Source organism: Orcinus orca, chromosome 2, assembly GCF_937001465.1.
Source record: "Orcinus orca chromosome 2, mOrcOrc1.1, whole genome shotgun sequence".
Classification (NCBI taxonomy): Eukaryota; Metazoa; Chordata; class Mammalia; order Artiodactyla; family Delphinidae; genus Orcinus; species Orcinus orca.
In genome coordinates this window covers 83,763,000-83,784,504 of record NC_064560.1, presented here as the reverse complement: position 1 = coordinate 83,784,504, position 21,505 = coordinate 83,763,000, and the positions used below count along the sequence as shown (strand labels likewise).

Here is a 21,505-nt window from a genome sequence, read left to right as displayed (position 1 = left end):
ATTCTTCAGAAATTCTCAAAAAGTTAAAAAATTAAAAATTTCAGATCAGGACTATATATCATTAAAAAAGTTAGGTTTCTAGGCACAAATATTCATTTATACATGAGTATGGTATGAAATTGCTAATTTTCAATATTGCATATAATATATGCAATATTGTAATATTGTATATATTATATATACTTATGTATATATAAACTTATATATTATAAAATATATTTACCGCAATAAAATATTTCTTAAATGTTTATTTATAATATATACAATATTACAAATATTATATATATACATACATATATATATTTAAATTGTGGTAAAATGTCTAAGCTTTCTCCACAGCCCCTATCTTCCCTCAGCAACTGCCCTTTGGCTACCTTTCAGGCCTGGGGTTGCACATACCTGCATGAGGACCTTTCCTGGAAATGGGCTCTGCCATTTAGGCTAGGAGTTCTGGGATTCCAGGTCGGTGGAAAGTGGTCTCTTGGGGTGAGATCAAGTAAAGTGACACTTCCTCTTGGCCCTTTTCTCTGCTTATTACATGGAGAGAGGTGTGGCCACAGGAAGGCCAGATCCTGTTGCCTTGATCTAAGGGTAGTAGTGATTTTAATAGTCTTTTAATAAATCTACTAGATTTAGTTGCCTCCAAGTTTATTCCTTCCTTCTGTTGTATAGCCAGAAGGATTTCTCTAAACCAAAATCATTATCACATCCCTGCTTGAAACTTTTTAGTGCTTCACATTTTCGTTGAGATAAAGGCTAAACTCCTGACGTGGCTTTTTGAAGATCCTTTGTGCCCTGTTCTGGTCATTGCTTACTTTTGCTATTATTGAGCTCTGTTGTTGCCCTGCCAAATAAGTACTCTTTTCTACCTATACAACTTTGCACAGGCTGTAGGTCTGTCCTACTCCCCTCTCCTCATGAGCAATCTCTAGTATATTTACCAAACTCCTACTAATCGTTTAATGCTCAGTGATTAGTGCACATTTTTTATAGCACTTGTTGCATTATGTAATATTTGCCTTTCTGTAAGCCATGCCCTCTGCCTCCAAAGGCAAGGGCTAATTTGATTCAGCATGCTGTTTCTTGTACTGATAGTGCGTGGTACACAATAAGTGCTTAATAAATGTGTGTTGAATGAAGACTGTAATTAGTGGAACACTTTAAATGTGAATTTCTCTAGAGAACTATGTTTGCAGAAAACTCCTGCATAACCAAGGTGATTGAGGAATGGAGTATTTCAATTATTGATTATGCTACATAACAGTGAACTTCAAATGATCAATTTTAGTACAGAACAAAATGGATTAATACAGAATTTATCTGTATTAATTCATAAGATGCTTCAGCATGATCATTCTGAATTGTGTGGCTTTTTTAGAGCTATGGCTGAGGAAGCTGTGAGGATCAAGTGTTACCTGTAGTGTTGCTTTTTCACAAGCTGGGCCTTGTTTTATCAATTGAATCTCTAACACATTTACTGAGTGTTTTGTCTACCTAAAAAGTATACTATAAAATTAACACTAGGTAAAAGGGATTCAAAATTGCATTATTATCAAATATAGTTTTAAAAATGCTCAGAAGACAGGCAAGCAACGTACCTTAAGGTGTATGCACAATCTCAATTCACCAGAAAGCTTAGTACATTCAGGCTGTGCCTTTTGGATGACAATCCTTGATGAGTCCAAGTGAAGTCTTATGAACTGAGCTAAGCAGTTACTTTGATGGTAATCTCTGGCCATAACTATTTCAAGTGCTTGATCCCCACCCCAGTTATATATTTATTCTTCTCTTACATAGGAAGGTAGTGTGAGTGATTGCTGCTCATTTGTGTGTTAATGTAATGGTTCTTTCTCTCACTCACCCAAAAATAATGTTGCCAGTTATTAGTTGCAAAACTCAGAAATTACTTTTATGCATCTGGCCCTCCATTTTCACATCTTTGAACGTGGTTTTGAGCAGAGACCTGTTTGGAACTCAGGGAACACGCTCTTATTTGCACAAACGGTCTGAAAACCTTCATGGTAGCTGAGCTCTGACCTCCTACATTGCTGTGCCATGTTCTCTTGTTAAACCTAGAAATCTTCCTTCAAAGCTTGATCCCTTTTAAAGCAAGAATTTGGAATATCAAGCAGATGTATATATATTTTTAATGACATTCAGAAAAATGTACTGTAAATGTAACTATTATTTAGATGCTGTATTTTTCAATTGGCTCATCTCTACTTGAGTCCTTTTAATCAGTTTCCCAGCCTGTCCCTTCAGCTGCATAATAATGCAGTATTTGTAGCATAATTATTTTATGAAAGTGAATCATCTTAAGTACAAGAACTGATTGACCTACGGGTTAACTACAGAATCTTACATGAAAGAAAGGGCAATTTAAAGGATTAAGTAATTTTTAAGAATGTGAATATTGGGGTCATCAGTGATAGAAACAATGTACTGCTTGATATGATAAAATATTCAGCAACTCACTAACCCAGCTGTCCTGTTTAAATAATCTATGAACAAACAGAATAAAAATAATTCTTGCTGCCGTGCACTAAACCAGTATCTACTGAGGTTTTAGTTTGGGAAATATGTCAAAAAACTTGTCTTTGATTTGAGCATTTTTATGTTAAGAAGCTGATTGATTCTATTAAATACAGAATGGAAACATCTATGTCTTTGTAGTATGACTTTAACATAATTATTAATTGAGTACAAGAATGTGATTGCTTGCTAAGGCATAGTTTTTTGTATTAGTCAAGTTATGAGTAAAAAAGGCTTTCAGTCTCTGTCTTAAGAGAAGCAGTATTCAGTGTCCCAGGTTTTACTCATGGTTCCATCACTAACTGGCTAGCTAACTTTGGTGCCTTGGGTTTTCTCATGAGTCAAATTAACTACCTCATAGTGAAGATCAACTGGATCTTGTATGTGAAAGTCCTCTATAAAATGTATGCCACATTTAGTAGTTAAGCAAGATTTTAGCCCCTTTTCTGCCTGCTTTTTAACTTTGGGCTGGTCACTTAACCTCTCTGAGCTTTTATTTCTTCATAGGTAAAACAGAGGAGTTTGGCCTGTAGTATATTCAACGGGAGGAGTACTATTTACATTGTATTTATTGCTTATAACCTATAATTTATTATTTTTTCTCTCTCTTTTTTTAACATGTGTTTGCCCCTGTTCCTTTAATGGATATTGTGATTACCGTGTAAGACTGGATTCCATTAATCTTCACCTATTACGTTTCATTTAATCTTCCTCTCAATCTTGTGAAAGGAGTTGGTATTATCCTCATTTTACTGATGAGGAAAACTGAGGTTCAATTTAGTGTTAGAGGTAGGATTCTAGATGCCAGTGTTCTTTTTTTTAAAATAGCATGTGGCTTGAAGACACATTGCCACATACCTCATCTAAAGCAAGCTTTTGATCTCCATTATTTTTCTATTCTTTTGTCCCAAAATGAATAGAGCCTTACCAAAATGCTTTTGTAGAGAAATGTGTCTATTCAATAGCAGTAAGCATGGTTCGGGAATTTTTACATTATAGACCATTACAAAAAATCTTGTTGGCATTATGCAGCAGTGCTGTATATCCGTGAATCTTTCAGTGCTGGAAAATATAGTTTGTCCTTCAAATAAGATGAGTTCTATTTTAATAGATGTGTTTTATTTTTAAAATATAGCATCGTTTAATGTTATAGATGCTTTTAAACTCAAAGACTTATTTTGTGCTTACCAGTACTTACTAATTTTTTTTTTTTTTTAAATCCTAATTTGTGATTCTAGGAAAAGCATTACCCATGGCAAACTTTTCAAAAATTTGTGTTCTAGGCAGGTATTATTTTATGGTATCCATTGTTTATATTTAAATTTTAAAAAGAGATCTATCTCTGGACTATCTGGAATAAGTAGATCTGGCAGGGATTAGGACAAGCATGTCCAGAAACATTCATTTCCGTCTAGAGTTCATTTATGATTTCTGTGTTTTAACATGCCAGCCTTAGATATTGATCTTACTTAGAACATTATTGCTCTTAGAGTGACTGAAACACTGGTTCTGCTAAGACTGTGATGCTGATCCTTTCTGATTCAGAAACCTCTGCCCTTGGGATATTCCTTAACTCATGTTTCTCTTTTTTTCTATTGACAGTTTCCTGGTGGTCATTACTAGTCCAAAAGCGAGTTCCCATGAATAGCTCATTGGTCACAGTTTTATTTTTATCTTCCCAACTGATGACTTCGAAATGGCTTTGGCATTTTGAAGGTGACCTTATCTGCTGTCATTCTTAACCCTATTCATGAAACTCCAGCCACATAGACCTTCTTTTCTGTTCTGTAAAGTCATTCTAGCTTCAGGGACTTCTACTACTTGTAGCTCTGTGGGAATCGTTTTCCCCCAGACTGTTGCTTGGCTGTATCCTTCTTGTCATTTTTAAGTCTCAGCTTTAAATGTTCCTTCTTCAAAGAGGTTTTCCTTGACAACTCACTATAAATTAGTGCTTCTCCAACACTGTCAAATGGCCATATTTTATTTTCTTCTTAACACCTAATGACTAACTGATAGTTATTTATTTCTTGTTTATCTCCTCTGTTGGGGACATAGACATTCTGTTTTGTTTAATGCTGTATCCCCAGCACTTAGAACAATGTCTGCCATAGTAGGCATTCCAGTTAATATTTGTTGAATGACGAAAAGAATGCTTTTTCTATTGGCTACTTATAAAATTCTTTTTTTTAAAGCTTTTTCTTTTCTTTATTTCTTTATTTTCTGGTAATCAGGAAGGTACAATGAGTGTTTTTGCAATAAATGTTTATGTACTTTTGACGTTTTTCTCTTCCTTTGCTGTTCTGTTCCCTAGTTAAATTCTTTCAGAGGAAAGGGGAAAGCCTTCTAATTTTCAAACTCCTGAGATATGACTATTTCGATTTATCTACTGCTTGCCAGGTGGATGTCTGAGCTGGTGCAGCCTAGTCACAAAAGCAATTAACAGGTAGGAAAATTGGCTCCTAACAGCTGCTTCAGTCCTGCTTGAGTTGGTCTCTCCCCCAAGGGACTGTCACAGTCAACCTACCAAAATGAAATTGCCTTCCCATAAACATTTTTTTCGAGGATTATAGAACAGAAACAAATTCTTGGTTTATAAAATGAGTTAAAATGTGTCAAAAGAATAAAACAGAATAATGATCTGCTGCTGCAATTTGAATTATGAGGCACGGCAGCAACGTTTATTTTTAGAAGAGTTGACATTGAAACTGTAGAACTTTTAGTTCTATTGAAATGACTTTATTTTGCCAAAAGGGTAGATTTAATAACTTATTTATTGGTGTTGGTGAGGAAAATGACAGTTCTATAAAATATAATTTTTGACCCTCAACGCTTTGGTTTGTGACATAGTTTTTGAGTCCTTGCTCCTTCACTTAACTCTATGGAAAGGGGCAGGTTTTGGAAAGAATGCAACTTGATTTACATTCCATTTTATTCCCCTACTGTTAATTCATTCAGTATGGATTCCATTTGATCATGATAGATCATAACCATTGTTATGTGCTATAACCAATGTATGCATTTAAAAATGGATTTAAATGGGTTTTATATTAACAGTGTGCCAGTTCTGGGTTTTATATTGACATATGCCTCAATGTTAGCAAACATGGCATTGGTTTCTCTTGATTCTTTTTTTTTTAAAAATAAATTTATTTATTTATTTTTGGCTGTGTTGGGTCTTCATTGCTGTGCGCGGGCTTTCTCTGGTTGCTGTGAGCGGGGGCTACTCTTCATTGCGGTGTACGGGCTTCTCATTGTGGTGGCTTCTGTTGTTGTGGAGCACGGGCTCTGGGCATGTGGGCTTCATTAGTTGTGGCACGCGGGCTCAGTAGTTGTGGCACGCCAGCTCTAGAGCACAGGCTCAGTAGTTGTGGTGCACGGGCTTAGTTGCTCTGTGGCATGTGGGATCTTCCCGGACCAGGGCTCGAACCCATGTCCACTGCATTGGCAGGTGGATTCTTTTTTTTTTTTTTTTTTTTTGCGGTACGCGGGCCTCTCACCGCTGTGGCCTCTCCCGCTGCGGAGCACAGGCTCCGGACGCGCAGGCCCAGCGGCCCTGGCTCACGGACCCAGCCGCTCCACGGCATGCGGGATCCTCCCGGACCGGGGCACAAACCCGCGTCCCCTGCATTGGCAGGCGGACTCTCAACCACTGCGCCACCAGGGAAGCCCGGCAGGTGGATTCTTAACCACTGTGCCACCAGGGAAGCCCTCTTTTGATTCTTTTTGATAACTTTTATTTGATGTGATTTCCAATCTGAGCTAGTTGTGAAATGTGCTCCCCTTGAAAGTTGCCTTCTAGTCAGTACTCCCTTCCTTTCATCCCTTTTGTATCACTGGCCTCTTAGGAAGCTAAAAGAGTTTGTGTCATTAAACTGTGCTTTAATATTTTGTCAAAAAATTAAGAGAAGATTCTTGCACAGTGAGGATATTAACTTAGTTTTTGGATGAATGAGATGTGCTTTTGTTATGCTAATATGGCAATTCATGGTGTTCCTCTAGGTAACTTCAGGATGGGGCCTGGTCACCAGAAACACCAACCACATGATTAGAGGGTTGGGACTTTGGGCCAGTCTGACTTCTGGGGAGGTAGAGAAGGTTTGGAGATTGAGTTTAATCATGTGGCCAGTGATTTAGTCAATTATGCCTATGTAATGAAACCCTAATAAAAACTCTGGACACCAAAGCTCAGTGGCGTTTTTTGATTGGTTAAGATATTGATGTGTTGGGAGGATGATGCACCCTCACTCATGGGGAGAGGGCATGGAAGCCCTTCATTCAGGACCATCTCAGACCTTGCAATATGTGTATCCTTTATAATAAAACTATAATCATAAGTATAATGCTTTTCTGAGTTATGGGAGTTGTCCTAGCAAGTTATCAAACTGAAGTGATCATAGAAATCTCTGAATTTGTGGCCAGTTAATTAGAAATGCAGGTGGCCTGGAGATCCCTGAAGTGTGGCTGGCATCTAAAGTAAGTGCAGTCTTGTTTGGGATAATGCCCTTTGGTTTGTGGGTTCTAGACTAACTCTGAGTGGTTAGTGCTAAAACTGAATTGCAGTACACTCATTTAAGGTTGAAGCAGAATAGTGGTACATTTGTTATCATTAATGAACCAATATTGATATATTATATGAACTAAAGCCCAAAGTTTGCATTAGGGTTCACTCTTTATGTTGTACACCTTCATGGGTTTTGACAAATTCATAATGTCCTGGGTCTACCATTATAGTATCGTACAGAATAGTTTTACTGCCCAGTAAATCCTCTGTGTTCTACCTGTTCATCCCTCCCTCTCTTGCCCCCAGACTGCTGATACAGCCACTCATCGTTTTACTGTTTCTATAGTTTTGCCTTTTTCAGACTGTCATATAGTTAAAATCATATAATATAGTCTTTTCACACTGGCTTCTTTCACATAGCAATATACCTTTAGGAACCTTAAGGTTCCTCCATGTCTTTTTGTGACTTGATAACTCGTTTATTTTCATTGCTGAATAATACTTCATTGTGTGCATTTACCATAGTTTATCCATTTACCAATTGAAGGATATCTTGATTTCTTCCAGGTTTTTGCAATTATGAATAAAGCTGCTATAAACATTCATGTGCAGATTTTTTTGTGGACATTGGTTCTCAAATCAGACTGCAATTGCTAGATCATATAATAAGACTCAGTTTAGCTTTGTAAGAAATTGCCAAACTGTTTTCCAAAGTGATTGTACCATTTTGCATACTTACCAGCAATGAATGAGAGTTCCTGTTGCTCCACATCCTTGTCAGCATTTGGTGTTGTCAGTGTTTTGAATTTTAGCCATTCTAATAGGTGTATGGTGTAGTATCTCATTGTTTTAATTTGCAATTCCCTAATGGCCTATGATGTTGAGCATCTTTACATGTGTTTATTTTTTCACATGTATATCTTTTTTGGTTAGGTGTCTTTAGGTCTTTTGTTTACTTTTTATTTATTTATTTATTTTTTTGTTGTGCCACGTAGCATGCAGGATCTTAGTTCCCTGACCAGAGATTAAACCCTTGCCCCCTCCATTGGGAGCACAGAGTCTTAACCACTGGACCACCAGGGAAGTCCCATCTCCTTTTTTTTTTTTTTTTTTGGCTTTGTTGGGTTCTCGTTACTGCCTGCAGGCTTTCTCTAGTTGTGGCAAGCAGGGGCTGCTCTTCATTGCGGTGTGCAGGCTTCTCATTGAGGTATCTTCTCTTGTTGCAGAGTGCAGGTTCTAGGCATGCGGGCTTCAGTAGTTGCAGCACATGGGCTTCAGTAGTTGTGGTGCGCAGGCTCAGTAGTTGTGGCTCGCAGGCTCAGTAGTTGCAGCTCACGGGCTCTAGAGTACAGGCTCAGTAGTTGTGGCACATGGGCTCAGTTGCTCCGTGGCATGTGGGATCTTCCAGGGCTCGAACCCATGTCCTCTGCATTGGCAGGCGGATTCTTATCCATTGCACCAACAGGGAAGTCCCCCATCTACTTTTTTTTTAAATGCTCATCTATTTATTTTTTATTTTTTTAAACATCTTTATTGGAGTATAATTGCTTTACAATGGTGTGTTAGTTTCTGCTTTATAACAAAGTGAATCAGTTATACATATACATATGTTCCCATATCTCTTCCCTCTTGCGTCTCCCTCCCTCCCACCCTCCCTATCCCACCCCTCTAGGTGGTCACAAAGCATGGAGCTGATCTCCCTGTGCTATGAGGCTGCTTTCCACTAGCTATCTATTTTACGTTTGGTAGTGTATATGTGTCCATGCCACTCTATCACTTTGTCACAGCTTACCGTTCCCCCTCCCCATATCTTCAAGTCCATTCTCTAGTAGGTCTGTGTCTTTATTCCTATCTTACCCCTAGGTTCTTCATGACATTTTTTTTTTCTTAGATTCCATATATATGTGTTAGCATACGGTATTTGTCTTTCTTTTTCTGACTTACTTCACTCTTTATTTATTTATTTTTGGCTGTGTTGGGTCTTCATTTCTGTGCGAGGTCTTTCTCTAGTTGCGGCAAGCGGGGGCCACTCTTCATCGCAGTGCGTGGGCCTCTCACTATCGCGGCCTCTCGTGTTGCAGAGCACGGGCTCCAGATGCGCAGGCTCAGTAGTTGTGGCTCACGGGCCTAGTTGCTCCGTGGCATGTGGGATCTTCCCAGACCAGGGCTCGAACCTGTGTTCCCTGCATTGGCAGGCAGATTCCCAACCACTGTGCCACCAGGGAAGCCCCCCCCCATCTACTTTTAATCATGTTTTTGTTTTCTTATTGTTGAGTTTGAGTTCTTTGTATATTTTGGGTAACACTCCTTTATCAGATTTACTTTTGCTAATATTTCTCCCAGTGCGTGACTTGTCTTTTCATTAACTATGTCTTTCACAGAACAGAAGTTTTTAATTTTAATGAAGTCCAACTTATAGGTTTCTTTATTACTTGGATCATGCTTTTGGTGTAGTATCTAAAAAGTCATCATTAGGGACTTCCCTTGTGGTCCAGTGCTTAGGACTTCGCCTTCCAGTGCAGGGGATGCAAGTTTAATCCCTGGTCAGGGAGGTAAGATCCCACAAGATCCCACATGCCTCACGGCCAAAAAACCAAAACATAAAGCAGAAGCAATATTGTAACAAATTGCATAAAGACTTTAAAAATGGTCCACATCAAAAAATCTTTAAAAAAAAAAAAAGTCATCATCAAACCCAAGGTCACTTAGATTTTTTTCCTGTTATTTTCCAGAATTTTAGTTTTGTGTTTTACATTTAGCTTTGTGATCTATTTTGAGTTAATTTTGTGTGTTTTGTTTTCATTTTTTAAAAATTATAAGATATTTGAAGCATGCAGATCCATATTAAGACTAACATATTGACCAATATATAAAGTGCCTACCAAAAATATATTACCAGTTTATCTTATAAATACACAGATTATAAAATCAAGGTAGTTGAGACCCCTGTGCATCCCTCCCAGTCTCATCCCTCTCCCTGTCTCAGAAGTAATCAGTTTTATGAATTTGCTGTTTTTCAAACCTATGCATGTTTTTATAGTTTACTAAATATTTGTGTATCATATTATATGGTGCTTTTATAAGTTTCAAAATTTCACATTAACAACATTATGGAGATTTCCCTGGTGGTGCAGTGAATAAGACTCCACGCTTCCAACGCAGTGGGCCTGGGTTCGATCCCTGTTGAGGGAACTAGATCCCACATGCGTGCTGCAACTAGGAGTTTGCATGCCACAACTAAGGAGCCCTGGAGCCACAACTAAGGAGCCCGCCTGCCACAAGTAAGACCTGGTGCAACCAAATAAGTAAATAAATATTTTTTAAAAACCCAACATTGTGTATGTTACACCTGTTTCAGCAACTTATTTCAAACTGCATTGTTTTTGCGATTTAGGGGATTTTTTTTTTTTTTTTTTTTTACCGTAGGAAAGAATGTTTCTTTAATTAGTGAGAAATTTAATGTTAAATAATTAATTTATTAGCAGTTGTATTTTATCTTGGTTTCCTATATTAGTATAGATAGACTAGTTCTGACCTGTGGATTAAATTTTTCAACCCTCAAACATTGTATTTAAACTTTATTATAGGATGTGGTTTTTAGAGGTGTACTGAAGTGATTCTAAAAAGCTATTTTTTGTTTTAAGAATTTTTTTTTTTTTTTTTTTGGTGTGTGTGTGGGAGGTTTTTAGAATGCAAACACAAGTGACGTTAGATCAGTGATATGGTGTTCCACAGCTACCCTGTTAAGGATACTCAACAGAAGCCAGAAAGACTTAATTATTTAAAGCGTGCTTCTAGTTGGAGAGCCTACCTTTTATAGATTTCTTTCTGGGGGCTCTTTTTAAGCTGTGGGTTTTCTTTACTATAATCATCAGTTTCTGAAAGAGAGCACCATTTCTAGGATAAATCAGAAGATCCCTACAATTCAAGGTGGAGGTAAAGCTGTAGCTTCCTCTCTCAGCTTTAGGAAGGTTACTTGATTTTGCTTGGTGTAGTAGGTAGGGTTGAAGCTAACTATTTATGCTGATGTATGCAGCAAGTTTCATCCAGTCAAAGCAGAAGCTGTCAGGTCTTTGTAGAATTTTCTGTGACCTAAATTAAATCTGCATCACACAGGATTGCAGTCTTTAGAGAAAGCTACTCCCTTTGTCTGTTGTATTAATTGTGCATTTGTTGATTTGATTATTGTTGCTCATTTTACATCCTTTGGTGTATAGTTTGGGTTCAGTAGCAAAAAAAGCTTGAAATTTCTACTGTTTTGTACACTTGAAAAATAATGACCTCCCTCTTCCCCCAGATCATTTATTATAGATTTCAGAAAGCTGTGTAATGGCACATCCAATTCAGATTATTTTGCTAACGACATCCTGAAGAACCTATTATATTGTAAAGCATCACTGGCAGATTCAGTTGTAATTTAATGAGAATAGACCAATATGCCAAGGGAAGTGATTTTTTAAGTTCTTGCTCTTCCTGCTCAGCTGTGTTGTGTGAAATGCTAAAATAGTTTCTTCCTCTTTGTCCATTTCAAGGATGAAATGTGTTCCAGATTTTTTCTCCCCACCCTTTCTGTTTAAGACTGTGTTTGTATCAGTGCTATACTAATAAAGGGGTACTGAACAGTGACTTTCTTCCTACTTAATTTTCTGAAGTTCATTTTCTACATGATGCCATGGTTTTAGATGTTATTTCATTCACAGGAATTGGTCCGTGGTATAAACATTTTGTAACATGATTTCTATGACAAGTGTGTAAATTAAAAATTGAGTTTGTGTAGATTCTCTGTGCCAGGTTATAGTGTATCCCCTGTTTGGGATTTTATCTTCAGGGTCTTTATATGGCAGGTGTTGTACTCAGATTAATCTCAGGATGTTATAGACCTATTAATTGCAGACAAATCATCAAATTCTCCGTTTGGTCAGTTTGGTCATATGGTTGCTTTAGATTATGGATTATAATCTTAATGATCATACTTTCTTGATTTAAAAAAATCAATATTTACTGAATTTTTCTCTCAAATATGTAAAATATTCCTGGCTCCTTTAAAAATAAATTATATTAATTTTGTCTTAGCATACTTAGAACAGTTTTTTGTTTAAGTAGAGCTCTTACGAATATATTGTCCCAGGTGAGTTTATTTGGATTTCCTTTTCTCCCCTACCTATTTCCCAAACTTTAGGAGAAGAGTCATGCTTCTCACTTTTGGCATCCCAAGGGCTAGACCCATGTCTTGATTGGTTATTTTGTTGTTATTTTTATCCCACTCATTTCCCTGTTTCTACTCATTTTGCTTCCTCCCATAAGCACCCACTCTAATCTAGTTAGTATATATCTTTATTTTATTTTATTTATTTATTTATTTTTTTGCGGTATGCAGGCCTCTCACTGTTGTGGCCTCTCCCATTGTGGAGCACAGGCTCCGGACGTGCAGGCTCCGGACACACAGGCTCAGCGGCCATGGCTCACGGGCCCAGCCACTCTGTGGCATGTGGGATCCTCCTGGACCGGGACACGAACCCGTGTCCCCTGCATCAGCAGGTGGACTCTCAACCACTGCGCCACCAGGGAAGCCCTATTTTATTTTTTAAAATATTTATTTGTTTATTTGGTTGCTCTGGGTCTTAATTGCGGCTTGCCAGCTCCTTAGTTGTGGCATGCAGCCTCCTTAGTTGTGGCATGTGAACTCTTAGTTGTGGCATGCATGTGGGATCTAGTTCCCTGACCAGGGATCGAACCCAGGCCCCCTGCATTGGGAGTGTAGAGGCTTATCCACTGCGCCACCAGGGAAATCCCTAATATACGTCTTTAGATCTTTCTATATCTTTGGAAAATACATAGTGTTTTCTGTGTATAGTTTGTAATTTTCATAAATGGCATTGACTGTACATCTTACTTTATTCTTTTTAAAAAAATTCAGCCCTGCATTTAAATGATTTATCCTGTGGCTGTATGTAATTCTGGTTCCTTACTTCTGACTGTTGTATTCTATGTTCATACTCTTATCCATGCATGCTACGTATCCATCTTACTTATACTCCCGTACTGATGTTTATGTTCCGTAAACAATGCTACAGTAATAATCTTTGTTTTATTTTATAGAGATATATACTGAAGGGTGGGATTGGTGGGTTTTTGGGTTTCCATTATTAAGTTTGCTAAGTATTACCAGATTGCTCTGTAGAAAGACTAGACAGTTTATACTCCTTTGAGCTGTGCATGAGGGCTCACAGACCATTTTCCATGTAAGCAATGTGGCCACCTAACTGGCCTGAGGAGTTGCTTTTATGGGCATGATTTGTAAGCTCCCAAATTATTTGTCTATGAATAAGATAAAACCAAAACAGGTTGCTATCAGTCCTCCACTGAGAAGGGACTCATGAGTGGAAAAGCTGCCATTGTTCCTAGTAAACTTCTCTATAAAGGGAGATTTTTGATGAGAGACTGTGAAGGTGAGCCCTCATTGCCAAATACCTTGGCCTACCAGCCATGTGGAGTTTAGCTCAGCAAGCTGTGCATGATTAGATTCTTTGTGTCAAGCATGGTTTTTGTCATACAGATGTGGATGAAGCAGACCCTCTGCTCCTGAAGCTCTTTGGTTGTAGGGCAAGTGGATGCAGTACTGTGTGGTTATCTCTTTTTTCAGGAGACTTCTTTGCTTCATCTGTGAGAAGTTATATCTGATCATGTCTTTCATGGCAGCCCTCCTTGGTCACTGTTAATTCTTTCTACTTTGCTTTCTGGGATCTCACCAGTTATCATCGTACCTGACCTGGTAAAAGACCCCTTAGGAAGGGGTGTTATTTGTCTGGCATTTGTATCCTGAAGTGTGATGATTGGGGTGTGAGGGATGGCATGTTGGTAAGTCCCTTTGAATTGGTGAAATGGAAATCAGAAAATATTATCCAGAAGCATGGATTAATTAAAAGTATATTATTGTATAGTGGCAAGAATACAGATAATAGTGTTGGTCAAAATAGCAGACAAAACACACCTTCCAATCTTTACACATCTAAGTTCCCATTGAAAAAACCAATAGATGAATAGATGGATGGGGAAATACCTGCATATGTGTTGGAAACTAAAGCTTGATGCCACTCACATGCCAAAAAGCCCAGAATAATTTTTGTTAAGCAACATTGTTGATGAATGAAAGAAGTAATTGATGGAGTACACCTGAGGAGAACCTTCCTGAGAGAGAACTCCTCATTTGGGAGGGGCCAAGTCTATAAGAATGGTCCTACAAGGCACAACACTTAAATTTCTCTCTGGTCTCTTGGACCGGAAATATTGATACTTTGTAAACAGTGTTCATAGATCCAGAGTTTGTCTCTAGTACCTCCCTAGAAGGAGCCTGTCCATATAAGTGGTCTAGTCACTAAGTTCCCAGCTACCAACACCACCGTTTCCAACCTCCATTCTGGTTGCTGGATCTCCCACCTATCAATCTAGTGAGGTTTTTGTTCTCAGAAACATTGTCATTAAAAGGTGTGAAAGCTGAATATCAGTTGTGAGAAGGGAGCAATCTGAAAGGATTCTGAGGGATGAAAACTATAGTGACCAAGTTAAAATCTGCTATGGATGCAGTAGATAACAAATTAGACACTACAGAAAGACAAACTTGTGAAATGTTTTCCAAACTACAAAGGCAAAAGATGGGGCAATGAAAATGATCGGAAAATAAGATAAAGGAAGGATAGGTAGGGAGAAAAAAATGTACAAATTGTAGGGCTTTCAGAGAGAAAGAGATGCAGCAGATACATTGTTCAGAGAAATAATAGAAGAAAACATTGCTGACCCAAAATTAATACAAACAAATATGAAACTGTATCCTACTGGACTTTTCAGATTTGGAGGCATTTCTACTAGTGACAGTATAAAAGGAACTGAACTGATGGAGGTACAGAGAGCCAATTCCTAAATTCTCCTCCCATGAAAGAGCAGACTACCTGGGTTGTAAATGGAAATGATGCTAAGTATATCCTACTAAATATGCTCCACTTCTGAGGACAAGAGCAAGCAGGAGCAACAGGTAGAAAGCTGGCAAGATGGGAGGCTTTCATCCTGGAATAAAGGGTAGTCAGGACCAGAAAGACTACACGTTGGGGTTTGATCATTAGAAAAGAGAAGAAAGAATTATCATTATTCGCAGGTGATACAATGATCTACCTAAAAATCTAAAGAAAATTACCTGAAAACCTATCTGAACTAATATTGAGTTACATGGTTGTTTACCAACTAAGCATACCAAAATTAGTGATTTTTCAATATTCTAGCAATACCTATTTAGAAACTGTAATGGAAAAAAGAAATCCCATAAGTATTTAGAGAGAAAAAACCCCAAAAAGTATAGGAATTATTTTAAGGAAACTTAATTTTACATCAGAATATAAAGAGACTTGAATAAGTAGAAAGATTAAACATGTTTCTGATTAGGAAGACTCAGTATTATACAGATTCTTTCCAAATCCATGATTTAATGCAATCCTAGTCAAAATCCTAACCAACTGTTTTTGATCCAGAGGTGGAGTGCATAGGGAAATTTAACAGATTTTTCTGAAATGGACCTAGAAGGATAAATTTAAGAGAACACTTTTTTTTTTTTTTTTGCGGTATGCAGCCCTGTCACTGTTGTGGCCTCTCCCATTGCGGAGCACAGGCTCCGGACGCGCAGGCTCAGCGGCCATGGCTCACGGGCCTAGCTGCTCCGCGGCATGTGGGATCTTCCCGGACCGGGGCACGAACCCATGTCCCCTGCATCGGCAGGCGGACTCTCAACCACTGCACCACCAGGGAAGCCTGATTTTTTTCTTTCTTATAGAAAAAGAAATATCTTAAATTTTAGATTATGAAGAAATTTAATACATGAGCTACTGTTTCTGTAGTCTAAAAATCTTTCTATACCTTCTGTATCTTTGTATACCTATTAAGCAACTTGATGGTAGATGTTTTGCTACGTCCGACTTTTTTGTTTTTGTTTTTTAAATGTGATCCTAAACCTTTTTTTTTTTTTTAATTTTTATTGGGGTATGGTTGCTTTTGACTTGTTCTGTTTGTTTGGTTGCCTAATTGGCATGTAGATTTTTCAGTTAAGTTTTCCAGTGATCTAAAACTGGTGTTTTTGTTGTCCCCTGAATGTTTAAGTGAGAATAATTCCTTTGCTTCAAAAACAACTATCTTGCCTATTTTGTTTATGCTTTCTGAATTTCTTAATTATCAATACTTTTCTATGAATTTTGTGTGGTATTGTGGAAAGGAAATAGTCTGCCATCACTCAGACCCTGTTGTTGAATCCCAGCTCTGCCACTGAATAGCTGTATAAATAGCTGTCAGAGCCTCAGTTTCCTCATCAATAAAACCATATTATAGATTTGTTGTGATATGCCTCTAGCATTATGCCTAGTGTGTGGTAGTAGGCAGCCAGTAAATATTACTTGTTCTGTTTTCTTTATTTATGTTTTTAATTTGGCTCCTATATTGACTAGAACCTTTGGTGATTTTGTTACAATGTAAGAAAGTTTTTGTACAGAACAGTGTACAAAAAAATGTCAGTTGGGCTTCCCTTGTGGCGCAGTGGTTGAGAATCTGCCTGCTAATACAGGGGACACGGGTTCGAGCCCTGGTCTGGGAGGATCCCACATGCTGCGGAGCAACTAAGCCTGTGAGCTCAACTACTGAGCCTGCATGTCTGGAGCCTGTGCTCCGCAACAAGAGAGGCCGAGATAGTGAGAGGCCCACGCACCGCGATGAAGAGTGGCCGCTGCTTGCCCCAACTAGTGAAAGCCCTCGCACAGAAACGAAGACCCAACACAGCAAAAATAAAATAAATTAATTAATAAACTCCTACCCCCAACATCTTAAAAAAAAGAATGTTAGTTAATGGACTTCCCTGGTGGCGCAGTGGTTAAGAATCCATCTGCCAATGCAGGGGACATGGGTTTGAGCCCTGGTCTGGGAAGATCCCACATGCTGCAAAGCAACTAAGCCTGTGCGCCGCAACTACTGAGCCTGTGCTCTAGAGCCCATGAGCCACAACTACTGAGCCCGCGTGCCACAACTACTGAAGCCTGCGCACCTAGAGCCCGTGCTCCGCAACAAGAGAAGCCACCGCAATAAGCCCGCACACCGCAGCGAAGAGTAGCCCCCGCGTGCAGCAACAAAGACCCAACGCAGCCAAAAATAAATAAATAAATAAATTAGTTAATTTAAAAAAATGAATGTTAGTTACTAAATTTGGTCTACGTGATGTTAGGTCTTTACCTCAAGTCTTGCTTTTTTCATTCTTTTTAAAGATGTTTAACGTGCAGTTTCATAGTATATTCAAAACATGTACCTGTGCCACATACCCTGCAAGTTCTCTGTGCTAGAAGCTTTGTAAACATTGTCTCTAATCCCCACAACTGTATAGGGTAGATACACTTTTTTTCATTGAACAGAAAACTTAGGATCATATCTGGAAAGCTTTAAAAAATGTGTGTATAATAATGGGCCTATAGTTATGGATTAAAATCCATATGGTATACTGTAAACTGATCTTCTGCCATGTTATTGGAGAGTGAAGCTTCCATTATTAGACTAGAGTCATTTCCACTGGACTTCAGAGTAGTGGTTGTTAAGAAGCTGTGAGGGAGTTGAGCCTTTGCTGTTACTTGTGGTATTAAATCATCCATGAAGTCATGGTGAACTGTTAGAGGGCTCCCCCCTTTTCCCATAATATGTTATCAATTAATTCTTTTTTTTTTAGATTTTATTGAAGGATAGTTGATTTACAGTGTTATGTTTAATTTCTGCTGTACAGCAAAGTGATTCGGTTATACATATATATATTCTTTTTCATATTTTTTTCCATAATGGTTTATTACAGGGTACTGAATATAGTTCCCTGTGATATACAGTAGGACCTTGTTGCTTATCCTATACGTAATAGTTTGCATCTGCTAATCCCAAACTCCTAATCCTTCCCTCCCCCACCCACCTCCTCCTTGGCAACCACAAATCTATCCTCTGTATTTTTGTTTTTTTTGGCTGCATTGGGTCTTTGTTGCTACGTGCGGGCTCGCTCTAGTTGCGGAGAGCCGGGGCTACTCTTCGTTGCAGTGTGCAGGCTTCTCATTGTGGTGGCCTGGCTCGCTGCGGAGCACGGGCTCTAGGTAAGCAGGCTTCAGAAGTTGTAGCATGTGGGCTCAGTAGTTGTGGCTCACGGGCCCCGAAGTGCAGGCTCAGTAGTTGTGGCGCATAGGCCTAGTTGCTCGGTGGCATGTGAGATCCTCCCGGACCAGGGCTCAAACCTGTGTCCCCTGCATTGGCAGGCTCAGCGGCCATGGATCGCGGGCCTAGCCGCTCCGCGGCATGTGGGATCTTCCCGGACCGGTGCATGAACCCATGTCCCCTGCATTGGCAGGCGGACTCTCAACCACTGCGCCACCAGGGAAGCCCCTGTTCTCTGTATTTTGAGTCTGTTTTTGTTTCATAGATATGTTCATTTGTCATATTTTAGATACCACATGTAAGTGATCATATGGTATTTGTCTTTCTCTTTCTGACTTACTTCACTTAATATGATAATCTCTAGTTGTATCCATGTTGCTGCAAATGGCATTATTCCATTCTTTTTATGGCTGAGTAATATTCCATTGTGTATGTATACCACATCTTCTTTGTCCATTTATCTGTTGATGGACACTTAGGTTGTTTCCATGTCTTCACTATTGTAAATAGTGCTGCTGTGAACGTAGGGGTGCATGTATCTTTTCAAATTAGAGTTTTCTCTGGATATATGCCCAGGAGTGGAATTGCTGGATCATATGGCAACTCTGTTTTGTTTTTTTTTTTTTGCGGTACGCGGGCCTCTCACTGTTGTGGCCTCTCCTGTTGCAGAGCACAGGCTCCGGACGTGCAGGCTCAGCAGCCATGGCTCACAGGCCCAGCCGCTCTGCGGCATGTGGGATCTTCCCGGACCGGGGCACGAACCTGTGTCCCCTGCATCGGCAGGTGGACTCTCAACCACTGCGCCACCAGGGAAGCCCTGTTTCAGTTTTTTGAGGAATCTCCATACTTTTTCCATAGTGGCTGTACCAATTTACATTCCCACCAACAGTGTAAGAGGGTTCCCTTTTCTCCACACCCTCTCTAGCATTTATTATTTGTAGACTTTTTAATAATTGCCATTCTGACAAGTGTGAGGTGGTACCTCATTGTTGTTTTGATTTGCATTTCTCTAATAATTAGTGATGATGAGCATCTTTCCATGTGCCTAGTGGCCATCTGTATGTCTTCTTTGGAGAAATGCCTACTTAGGTCTTCTGCCCATTTTTCAATTGTGTTGTTTGCTTTTTTGTTATTGAATTGTAGGAGCTGTTTGTGTATTTTGGAAATTAGCTCTCGTCAGTCACATCATTTGCAAATATTTTCTCCTACTCCATAGGCTGTCTTTTCATTTTGCTTATGGTTTCCTTTGCTGTGCAAAAGCTGGTAAGTTTGATAGGTCCCATTTGTTTATTTTTGCTTTCATTTCTATTGCCTTGGGAGACTGACCTAAGAAAACATTGATACCATTTATGTCAGAGAATGTTTTGCCTATTTTCTCATCTAGGAGTTTTATGGTGTCTTGTTTTATATTTATAAGTCTTTAAACCATTTTGAGTCTATTTTTGTTTAAGGTGTGAAGGTGTGTCCTAGCTTCATTGATTTACATGCGCCTGTTCAACTTTCCTAACACCACTTGCTGAAGAGACTGTCTTTTCCCCATTGTGTATTCTTACCTCTTTTGTCGAAGATTAATTGTCCATAGTGTGTCAGTTAATCCTTAAATCTTCATACTGTATCTTCCTTAATTTTAATTATTTTATCTTTGGCTTTTGTAATAACGTTGTTTTCCCCTTAAAACAGATTCTTTTTAATGATTCTGATTATATCAAAAGGAAAATCTAGTGTATTTTTTTAAAGTTGGTATAGTGTTTTAGTTTTTCAGCAGTCACATAAAAGAATTCAATAATAATCTATACTTAATTTTATTCTGTTAAATATTTAATTATGGTTTTAGTGTATTTTGTTGTTGCTGACGTAATGTTCCACTAATGTTTAAAATTGCTCAGTTGTTACACATATTTATATATAAGTTATAAAAGGGAACTTGTTTCATAATTATCTGCCTCTTATTTACAAAGACTCTGAGTGTAACAGAAACACAGACAGATGTTTTGAGTACATTAGAGCCAAGTTTGAGTTTTTATCTTATTGGCATAGGAATTTACAATGATTCATTGGGTCGTTTCTTTATTTAACTGACTGGTTTCAGTTTAAATGTACCCTTTTCCCAACAATGATTTACTTAATTTAGAACAGTAATCTGATGAGTGCAGGGACTAGTTTAACTTAGCATCCAAATATTTGATTCTATAGTTATTAAAAAAATCAATATAAGCTATTCACCATTGTGTTGGTAATCATTTGGGAATACTTTTTAGTATGAAAAGCTTTGGTTCTTATTTCTAAAATCCTGGTTACTTATTTTTGGTCTTTTCAAAATATAATTTGTCCAATGGTATTATTAATTTCTGTGGAAAACAGTGGGCCCTATCAGAAGTATTTGGATTTTCATTGCATATTCTGAAGGCTTACTTTAAATGATAGTTGAATATCATTATTGTGATAAATATTCTTGGATGTAGCTTGTTGTTAAATATGTTTACTCGAAGCAAATAGTCGTGGAATCCATTGGGATTATTTTGCCTTACTAAACTTAATTTCTGAGGATTTTCAAAATGTAGTATACATGGAATAGTTTTTCTTCCGTCTGCCTATAGCAAGAACTCATTTGTCACAGATAATTTTTTTAATACATCCCAAATGACAAGCTGCTTTCTAAACAGAATAATATCAAGAATACAGACCCTGATTGATTCTATGTTTTGGGGTAAATGAAATATCAGTTTCAGAACCATCTTACTATCTTAGGGAGTCGTCTTTCTACCATTGCTAGGCTATTGGATTGGGAGCCAAGAGTGATTTTTTTCCTCCTAGATTACCAGTCAGGAAGTTTCTATGATGAGGGAAATATTCCCTACATTCAGAGAATGCTGTCATCAGATGGAAAGTACAAATTGAAATAAGGAGTGTGGGAGTCTCAGAACAAAACTTTCTAGCCCTATGTTTCATTTATGCCAGGAGAAAATGTGGATTAATTTTCATTCTAATGAAGTGGGTATGACTTTGTTTTGAAATGGTTCTGGCATTTATGTTTTTATTGGATATAAAGGACTTTGTGTCCTTTCTTTTATTTCTCTTTAATTTAAAAATTCTGTGTTTACTCATCTGTTTGAAAGATTGTCAAGACCCAGAGTAAGACCCAGAGTATTGTGGTTTTTTATCACAAGAGAATAGTTGAAAGTGTTTGTTATTGATGTTTTAGAGAGTCCCTTTTTCAAAGTTAATAGGCCGGTAATGATGGAGTTCATAATATCATTCTCTAAAATC

General features: G+C 38.2%; 1 protein-coding gene across 17 annotated transcripts in view; it reads left to right on the top strand.

The window, feature by feature from the left end:
• Nucleotides 1-21,505, top strand: part of PEAK1 (pseudopodium enriched atypical kinase 1) — a 292,180-nt gene that overhangs the window by 67,494 nt on the left and 203,181 nt on the right. The window contains exon 5 of one of the 17 annotated variants that reach the window (XM_049706601.1): nucleotides 4,844-4,975. The exons of 15 other annotated variants lie outside the window; for them this stretch is intronic. The gene's annotated coding sequence lies outside the window, so the exon portion shown is untranslated. Of the gene's footprint in view, nucleotides 1-4,843; nucleotides 4,976-13,291; nucleotides 13,892-21,505 lie in introns of those variants that run through there. One more of the 17 variants, XM_033440141.2, reaches the window with a different exon arrangement.